Consider the following 10,209-nt stretch of genomic DNA (forward strand, 5'->3'; position numbering starts at 1 on the left):
TCCAAGATTTCTGAACTCATGAAAATTTCATGAATGCTTTCTTGAAATTTAAAGTCGATCTTATGATGAAGTCGATTTTTTAGGTTAGATGAGTAAAAACAGAAAAATTAAAATTTCTTCAAAATTTCACGAAATTCATATCCGTGAGACAATAAAAAAAAATCTATGAAAAGTACCGTTTTTTTTTTAGATTTTCAGGATTTTGGTTACTCAGAATTTCGGCCCATCCGGAATTATGGCTTTCGAGATTTTGGCATTCTGGATTTTGATCAGAATCCTATTTTACTATGTAATATATATATAGACAACATTTTTGATGTTCTTATTAAGAATTAGTGAATTCAATAAGTGGTAGTGGAGGGATCCGCACTTTTACAAATATTTTTTTTAATGTATCAGCAACTATATTTATCGTAAATAGCCTAAAAGGAAACCATAAATGTCATGTTCCGAGATCAATTACAATAATTGTGACGTGGTTTGTGAGAAATTACATAAATGGCTGCCCCAGGAGCGGTTTTCTCAAATTTCAAAACTTGAATGTAAAAAATTGAGGAAAATATGCTTATTGCAAAGAAAAAAAAAAACACATTTTTCATAAATAATGAAAATTTTAATAAATCTCTAATTGAATATTTCCTCGGAAATAAATTTTTTTTCTTAAAAAAATCTTGCACAATTCACCAAAAAATGCAGAATTTTTGGTCGAGAATATGTGAAAATCTGTGAATATGTGAACAGCCGGGTTGTGCCAGTTGTGACAATAATGTCACGCCAGTTGCAAGTCATCAGCGTGCAGTGTCTGAGCATGTTCAATCGGCTCAAGTTCTGTGAAAATTGATTAAAAAAGTAGTTTTCAAAGTGATTTGGTAAAGGACATTTATAAGGAAGTGAGTGTGCTTTGAAGTAATGTATTTTTATCGTAATTAAGGTGAAAAATCTCGTGTTTGTGTGGTTTATCGGCGGAAGGTAAAAATTCACGCGCATTGCTTGACGCCATTTTTCAAACGTTTTAGAAAATAAAGACTGTTGTGAGACTTCTTTTGGGGCTTCGGAAATATGTGAAGCTATGTTTCGTAGAAATTTAGAGTGGTTGTTTTATCTAGTTGACTAGATTTTTTGGCAGACAGGGCTGCAAGAGGTCCATAAAAGGAATCAAAATCCCAAGTTTTCTCAGCGCTGTGAAAGGGGGTGGGGGGATAAAGTTGGCGGGCAAATTTGACAAATGCAGATTTTTTGTTGGTTTTTTTCCGTACCTTTCCAAGATCAATGCTTTATGATCTATTATCTAATAAGGTTCTAGCAATAAATAAGATAGCGGAATATATTTATTTTTATTCTGGAGAAATTGACCAAACCCACTAAGCACTAAAAAAATTGTTTCTTTCAACCACAGGACCTCCTGCTACAATCGCCTTAAGGACAACTAAATAGTCAAACGATTTGGCCCAGGTTCTGCAAGGATTTCCTGCAAAATCCGGGAATATCAGTGGTGTTGGTGCTGGTGGTGCAGGTGGTGGAGTTGGTGCTATAAGTAGCTCTCATTTGAGCCTCAGTAGCAGCCCGTGAAACAAGTGATGCCTCAAATTCGGACATTCTCATCCTCCTATTTGTTAGGTACGTACTTCTGCAAAAGACAATTTTTTATATGATAAAGTTTTAATTGCGAGTTGAAATTTGTTGTAAAATTTTCTTTGGGAATGTTTGGAACCGTAAAAAATTTATTTTTCATCTTTGTTTTCTGTAAAATTATTTTTAATACATTAAAATTTGTTAGAAAATCTAGACATTAAGGGGTTACATGGGGTTCGAAGACAGTAATTTAAATATTTTCCATTGTTTTTACAAATATTTGAAGAAAAATTATTGCACTCATGTTTTTACGTATAAAGAATAACAAAATTTTAACCTTCTAACGTCCAACTTTGAAATATGCAAAACAAATGTAGTGTGATAATTTTTTCTAGACTAATCACGGTTCAATAAACTCAAAAATACCATCCGTTCTTCATTATCTCTTTTAGTTTAGACGAAAAATGCGGAAATATAAAAAAAAATTTCAAACTCTTTTTGCTTCTAAAATTCACATTTAATTCTTTGAAATCTTTTAAATAAAATACACAAAGTAGAATGTTATAGGGGAAATGCTTCTAATTTTGTCCAGTTTCTTATTTTGGACACTAAAAATAAATTGATTAAAATGATGGATTTTTATTCCAATATTTGATGAATAATGAATTCTATCTAAATATTTGTTCTTTTTGGAATATTTTAACACTAAATACGTTAAAATTTGAATATGATTTGAGTTGAAATTGCTTTGTTGAAAATTCAGTGTGAGCAATTGCTTACGAGAAATATGACAGAACTTCGTGGCTTACTTCAGTCTTATTTAGTTTTGGTGAAGTACTAACAAAGTTTGTTCGCTGTTTTTGAGTGATATTATTGAATATTCATTGAATATTGTGTTGATTCACGTTACTGATGATTTGTACATTTGACCTGAAGTAAGATTTGCCTTGTGAATTATATTTTTCGTGTGAAAAATGGGAAATTTTTTAAGACATTCACCAGTGAGGTGATGATTCTTATTTTGGACAGGTGTTTTTCTCACGAAATTTCGTGAAGTTTTAGCTTTTGTGATGACTAGGTTGGACAAATGCCTGGAGAAACAAAGGAGCATCATCTCTACGAAAGAGATGCAGTGAGAAATGCCTTGAAAGGCTCCCGGAAAGGGCAGGGAATGAGCGAATCCGCACGTACTTGGAGTACCGAAGTCAACTCACTTTAATGAATGATATGGAAAGTTTCTGGGCGTCTTGTGACATTCCACGTTTCCCTTACATGACCAGGAAGAGGACTTGGTAAGATTGGTTCATAAAATGAAGAACAATGGGCATCCTGTTGAGGCGGATTATCTGTCCAAATTTACAGACAAGTTGTAAAAATTAATAAACAAGTTGTCCAAAATAAGAGTCAAATTCACCTCTACATATCAATTCATTTTTAAACGTATTAAAACTAATTTTAGTAAAAATGAGATGATAAATAGCTTGCCAAGTTTCTAAACAATCCTTCTGAAAAGAGAGTAACAAGAAAAGTCAATTAGTATTGAAAATATGGCACTTCAAACTTAGGATATCGATGCTTATATGCAGACTGTCCAAAATTATAAGCACTTCCCCTATCTTTCAGAAAAAAATAAATTTATTTTAGTCAGATTACTTTAAACCGGTATTTTTTTTTGATTTTGGAAGTGAGATTTTTTCCACAAAAAAAATCTCACTTTCTCTTACCTGTCACACAAAACTTTGGATAGCAAATAAACAAAGAGTCAAAATGAGTTCAAATCTTGAATAGATGTTAGCAAGACTATTACCGTGAATACTATAGAAATTTTGAATAAATAAAACCTTTATTGTCGCTGTAAATGCGATTGTAAATGCGAAGAGACCATGCAGTGACTTTTAACCATTAGAAAGTTTAGAACACTTTTTACAATCTTGTTTAAAAAATTTTAAAAATTCCATTTTGGGCACCTGATTTTTGGAAACCCTTTTGGAAAACCCATTTTTGCTCTAGTCAACAGAACTTTTGATAAGTACGTCCTAAATTGAAAGCCAAATATTTTCAGTTAACAAGTGCATAAAAGTGATTTCAACTTTAATTACAAAAAAATTAAAAAACACATTTATCTTTACCAGAGATGAGATGACACCCTTAATATTTGTATTAAATATATTCGATTTTATGATTTTATAAAATTTAATAATATAATATTCCACTTACCTGTTTTATAGAAAACGACCTTGAAAAAGACGAGCCGCTTCACATATATGATGCACACAATATCGCAAAAAGCGTTCCTAATAAATTGCGTATACAATTTTAAATGGATTTAAAATTATGGAAAAAGATTTTCCATGACTATCCCGTAAACCATGTGTGACATTGCAGTTAATAGTATTCTGGTAAGTAGCTACCTTACACAAAAAATAATTTCTCCATTCATGTCACGTTATAGTAAAAATACTTTGATTTAAATTTAAGAAAGAGATCAGTATATAGATAGTTCCGATAGTTCCACATATTTCATCACCTGCGTGTTTCTTCAGTTTTGTCTTTTGGCTTTTCTAGTCAACAATTCCTACTACTGTTAATTTTCCATCACTGAACCTCATTGCACTCGTCGCCACTGTTTTCAAGAAAACTCCTTTCCTAAAAGCACAAGTTCTCGTATTTTCTCACAAACCTTTGTTTTTCCTTTTGATTTTGTACGGTAATATCTTGGAAGCTACAAATGGTTTCTATTCAAACAGGAAGCTTGAGGAACTTGACTTTTCTTTAAACTTTTCTTTTAGCTGAGATTCTTTACAATCTCAGCTTTTTTTAATTATCTCCAATCGGCTAGGAATTGCTAACGAGTCGACTATGAAGCGAGAAGTAATTTTTATCAGAAATTCAAAGAAATTTGAGCAATATTTTGAGTATTTAATACTACAGTAGACTCTCGCTAATTCGGCTCTTTTAAGTTAGGACTACAGTAGAGTCTCTCAAATTCGAACGATTGGGGGGTATTTTTGACATTTCTCACCTCCCAAATTCGAACGATATTTTTAAAACTAACTGAATTTATGTGAGATTAAATTGCACTTTGAATCAAATACCCGTAATTTCTCACAAGTCTTTGTGGTAACATACTTTTTTTTCATTTTATTCGCACATAATGTGTGTAAATATTCAGGAAATAGCACAGAAATATGATTTTTAATCATCCACAACACGATTTTTTTTAACATAACCCTACAATTGACATTTTAAATCCAACCCTCGTTCGAATTAGAGGGATTCAAATTTGAGAAACTCTACTGTACTTTTTAATTCAGGCAACAGTTAAATTTTAAAAAAGTTCATCGATATTTTTTTTAAGTTTTCTAATGAAGCAAATATGCTCAACTTTGTCATGGTTAGTCTTACATATGATGTGATTTTGCATTAATTAGGGGTTATCATGAAATTCACCATAAATATGGGTACGTAAAATTTATATAAGTACACAGATGAACAAAAAATCGTTGCATTTAAAAAAGTTAGTTTCCCGAATTTCTCTGTAATTCGGGTCACAATTATTTTCCAAATACAGTAGACTCTCACTCAATCGGGTCTTTTTCAATCGGGCGACAAATTTTATTGACAATTTTCACGTTGAATTATGAAAGTAATTTGCTCAAATTCGCTGTAGTTCTTCCTATTTTATCGCGATTCTTTATAATTGAGCGCTTTTTGTGGAATTTACAAAGGCTTTGACGCTCAATTCTATCGCTAAACCGGATGACATTTTGCCCCATATTCCCGATTGAGAGAGAGTCTACTGTACGCGAATTTGAGAGTCTACTGTATATCAGTTCAAAGCAATTCTAAACCCGCAAACATTAAAAAATTTAATAGTAAAAAGTACTATCAGTAGTACTATTATTCAAATATCCTAAAAACATTATTAAATTTAATAGCAGTTTCCGATATAAAAAGCTGTCTAAAATATAATTCCCCTTTCCCTAAAAGTCGTATATTATGACATTATCTCATATATTCCAGAAAAACTGCAATTTCATACTGCTTCTCTATGGACTGCTTCGACCGGATCAGTATAAGGAGAACGCCAAGGTATACAAATCTACTTTCAAAGATACTCAGAAAATCATCGCAATCGTCGTGGACAATGTTTCAAATGGATTGTGAAAACTGCTCTATCTTGGAGTTCGAGCAATTAAAATAAAGGACTGTGCTTAAATCAAAATATCCAGAAGAGTACAGCAAGGTATGGAGTTTTATACAATCATTTTTTTCGATATGGACGGCAATAGCTCAATTCACAGTAAAGCATTTTGCAAAAGACTGATGTAACGTAGTTATATACGGGCTTCAAACCTTAGACTTAGCCATATGGCTTAATTTATCTAGTTTCTTATCAATCAAGATATTTTTGGGAAATATTGACTAGGACTAATTAAGACCTTCACAAAGAGAGCAGAATATATCGCTCCTTGTAAATTAAAGGGGCCAACTCATTTTGAGCCATTTTTCAGGAGACAGTATGCAAGATTCAACTTTGTGTAAATAATTATCTCAATTCAATGACTGAACGAAAACAACTTAAGCATTTTTTTCTATTTGTTTGTGCATTAATATAAACACAGAAACAAACATATTTTTACCTTTCCAAATTATGTTTAGGGTAAATGTCCTAATTCAAAACCATTTCCAGACGCTTAAACTTTGACGGAAGTTTCAACACATTAAGTTCATATTTTTTCTGAAGAGAATTACATAAATTTGTTCCTTGACTCTTCTAGAATGTTACTGTTTAGTGAAAATTCTTTAAATATAATTTGAAAACTTCTTAAAAATACAAGAAAAACACACAAGTGAAAAATGATTCTATTGGAAACAAATTAATCCAAATGAAGACAAGGGAAATTTTCTAATTGGAGACAAACAGTGTAAGTGAAACCGCGACGAAAGGCTTCAAAACCTTGTTGAGTTGCTCTTGAGTGCAGGTTTTGTACTTATTTCTGATCTTTTCTCCTTTCCCACCTAAAACAATAAGAAAATCTCTCCAAAAAAATAATATTTCCGGGGTTTCCTATTGATGCATTTGCAAACACTTCAGAAAAACCCTTTTTGTTCACGAAATAGGTAATTATTTCATTTGAAAACTTCACGTACCGTTAACAATAAAAATTAGCACTTAATTCAACTAAAATTATCCAGAAATATGACATAAATGTTAAACAAAACGAATAAACAACAGTCACCTCATTGTGTTTTTCATTGGAAAACATGGTCGATCGATGAAAAATTCAATGGTGAAAAGGTACACTATTAATTTTTCTGAGAAATTAAGAAATTCAAATTTGTGAATATGAATGGATTTTCACTTGAATTGGAGTAAAATTAACTAAATAAATAAACTGTAGTATAGAAAATATATAAATATTATAATTTAGTAGGGGGAAGAGGGGTACCTTTGAAAGTAGGGTACCTTTGAAATTGGGATTTTTCACCTATTTTTAAATAAAATTAAACCTTATCGTTATATAATTTATCTGCATAAATAGATCGAGAAGCTAAATTATATCACAATGAGGCTCAATTTTATTTAAAAATAGTTGAAAAATCCCAATTTCAAAAGTGCCCCGCTTTTAAAGGTGCCCCACTTCCCCCTACTGTATTTATCATGAAAACAATGACGTTTCCATTTGGAGCAGGTTTTGAATTAGCTTAAGGTACCCTATTAGTTAACCCTTTGTCATTCTAAATGATGTGTAAATTTTCCTGAAATCTGCATGAAAAGGAATCATCTTGCTTGAGTTTGTCCCTTATTTCACAAAAAATTGAATCATAAATCTATTTTGTGCCCCTTTACTTCAAACAAAATTTCGCTAGCAATGAAAAGAGTAAAATTTTGAAAAAAAGACTTTTCTAGTAACGAAATTTAATGACTTATATCATCTGAAAATTTATTAAATTATCTTTCTAAATGTATGGAAATCTCAAAATCGTAAAAAGTGAGTTGGGTCCTTGTAATTTCAAAGAAGCGTTATAATCCCTCGATTTTGAGTTATTATATTATACATATTTCGACTTCTCAAACTTAAGGGGTCGTATTTTGGTAGAATTTTGGAAATCTAAAGTTTCGAGTTTTTTAGAGTGATGTTCTTTGTTCGTTTGTCCGTGCGAACTTATAGAAAAGGCCTCGGAATTTTTTTTCAATTCTGATCTGGTTTCAATCGGTTATGAACTGGTAAGAAACCAGTTATGAACCGATAAGTAATTTTCGGCCAAAAATCAATTTTATTATTCCAAAAATTATTTTGGATTGTGTTTTTGATATTTTGAGTGATTTATGAATCGGTTCAAATCGGTTGAAAATTGGTAAAGGGTACATAATGCAGAAATATTTTTGAAGTGTAGGGCATTATGCCCTGAACACACTTAGGACTAAAGTCCAGAGACGACTAAGCTAGTTCATAGCCAAGTCAGTTCCTGACACACTACGAACGAGGATTAGCACTCACTAGTATCCACAAAACATAACTTTCGTGGGTTTTTATGTAGATATTTCTACTGAAATACGCTAGTACTCCTCTGAAAATGAAACTATTTGTAAATTCATTCACTACACGTACAATAATTATGCTTAATTACAATTATTTGTGAGATGGACGCCAACTCACAACTCAAGCCAATTTAGGCGATTCTAGTAAATAATTCTTGTTGTTATATGTGAATTGTGAAGTAAATTAAAAAGTAGATTCATTTTAATAGAAGTATACTAGTGCATTTCAGTAGAAATATCTGCATAAAAACCCACGAAAGTTATGTTTTGTAAGTGCCAGTAAATGTGAAGGCTCATTTGTAGTGTATGAGGAACTAACTTGGCTATGAACGAGCTTAGTTGTCTCTGGACTTTAGTTGTAAGTGTGTCCAGCACATAAGTCACAAGTTCGAGCAATATGCAAAGCCTGGGATGCTTTGCAACCCTTTTTAAAATATCTTAGATCAACTAAGCCATATCATGCGGAATGTTGATAAGCCTCAGTTTTGAAGCTCATATAATTAAAAAAAAAATAGGATATAATGAATAAAATAAAATGAATTATTATAAGAAGAATGCTATTTTTCTGAAAGGAGATGAAAATTTTCATCAATACTGCACGATTATAAGGTCTCGAGTTCAAATTTGTCGCTGAAAATTTTATGTTCTGACATGAATTCGTCCAGCAAATGAATATGAAACCTCTAATTTAATTGGAGTTCGAAAAGAAGGAAAAATTATCCAAAATAAAAGAAACCGATAGAAAAGAGGCAGACGTCTAGCCCTAAAACTTCTCAGATTAAATACATTTTGCTGCTAAAAATTATCCTTCAATGTTTTTTGAAATATTTCTAAAATTAAGTTTTCAGTTTCTAAAACTAGCCCATAAGCCTTCTAGAATTAACTCTGAAAAATTTCTAAAATTAATACGAGAATTATTAATATTAAATATCTCTTTTCTAAAATCAACCCAGTAGGAATCTAGAATTGATTTTGAAAAATTTCTAAAATCTATTTGAAAATTTATAAAAATTAAGTATTTAGTTTCTAAAATCTACCAAAAAAATGGACTTTTGGAAAACTTCTAAAATTAAGTACTCTGTTTCAAAAATCAACCTAATCGGTTTCTACAATTAATGCTGCAAAATTTCTAAAATCAATCTGTTAATTTCTAAAAATAAGTATTTATGGCTCCGGCACACCTTTTAGATCAGGAAAATTTCATGAAGTCCAAATTCGAAACCCTTTCTTTCTCACATGTTTTACATATGACTATCTCATTTTTTCTCATACCAAATTCGATTGAGCTAAATTGAATTTGGAGTGATGTTTAAGAGAAGAAGAAGAGTGCGAGAGAATGAGATAGTCATATGCAAAACATGTGAGAAAGAAAGGGATCCGAAATTCGACTTCATGAAATTTTCTTGATCTAAAAGGTGTGCCCGAGCCATTAATATCTAAATTCAACCCAGACGGTATCTAAAATTAATCCCTTGGAATTTCTAAAATCAACCCGAAAATTTCTAAAAATAAGTATTTAATATCTAAATTCAACCCAGACGGTATCTAAAATTAATCCCTTGGAATTTCTAAAATCAACCCAAAAATTTTTAAAAATAAGTATTTATTTTCTAATTTCAACCCAGCAGGTATCTAAAATTGATCTTATGGAATTTCTAAAATCAACCCGAAAACTTCTAAAAATAAGTATTTAATTTCTAAATTCAACCCAGGAGGTATCTAAAATTAATCCCATTGAATTTCTAAAATCAACCCGAAAATTTCTAAAAATAAGTATTTAATATCTAAATTCAACCCAGACGGTATCTAAAATTAATCCCTTGGAATTTCTAAAATCAACCCAAAAATTTTTAAAAATAAGTATTTATTTTCTAATTTCAACCCAGCAGGTATCTAAAATTGATCTTATGGAATTTCTAAAATCAACCCGAAAACTTCTAAAAATAAGTATTTAATTTCTAAATTCAACCCAGGAGGTATCTAAAATTAATCCCATTGAATTTCTAAAATCAACCCGAAAATTTCTAAAAATAAGTATTTATTTTCTAATATCAACCCAGGAGGTATCTAAAATTAATCCCTTGGAATTT

General features: G+C 31.0%; 1 long non-coding RNA gene across 1 annotated transcript; it reads left to right on the forward strand.

Annotated features, from left to right (window-relative positions):
* Positions 1-767: 767 nt before the first annotated feature.
* LOC129807180 (uncharacterized) lies at positions 768-6,192 on the forward strand. Its single transcript, XR_008752248.1, has 4 exons — positions 768-969; positions 1,397-1,617; positions 3,801-3,971; positions 5,596-6,192. It is a non-coding gene; the product is annotated as an uncharacterized LOC129807180 (long non-coding RNA).
* Positions 6,193-10,209: the final 4,017 nt, after the last annotated feature.

This window comes from Phlebotomus papatasi, chromosome 3 (assembly GCF_024763615.1).
Source record: "Phlebotomus papatasi isolate M1 chromosome 3, Ppap_2.1, whole genome shotgun sequence".
Lineage (NCBI taxonomy): Eukaryota > Metazoa > Arthropoda > Insecta > Diptera > Psychodidae > Phlebotomus > Phlebotomus papatasi.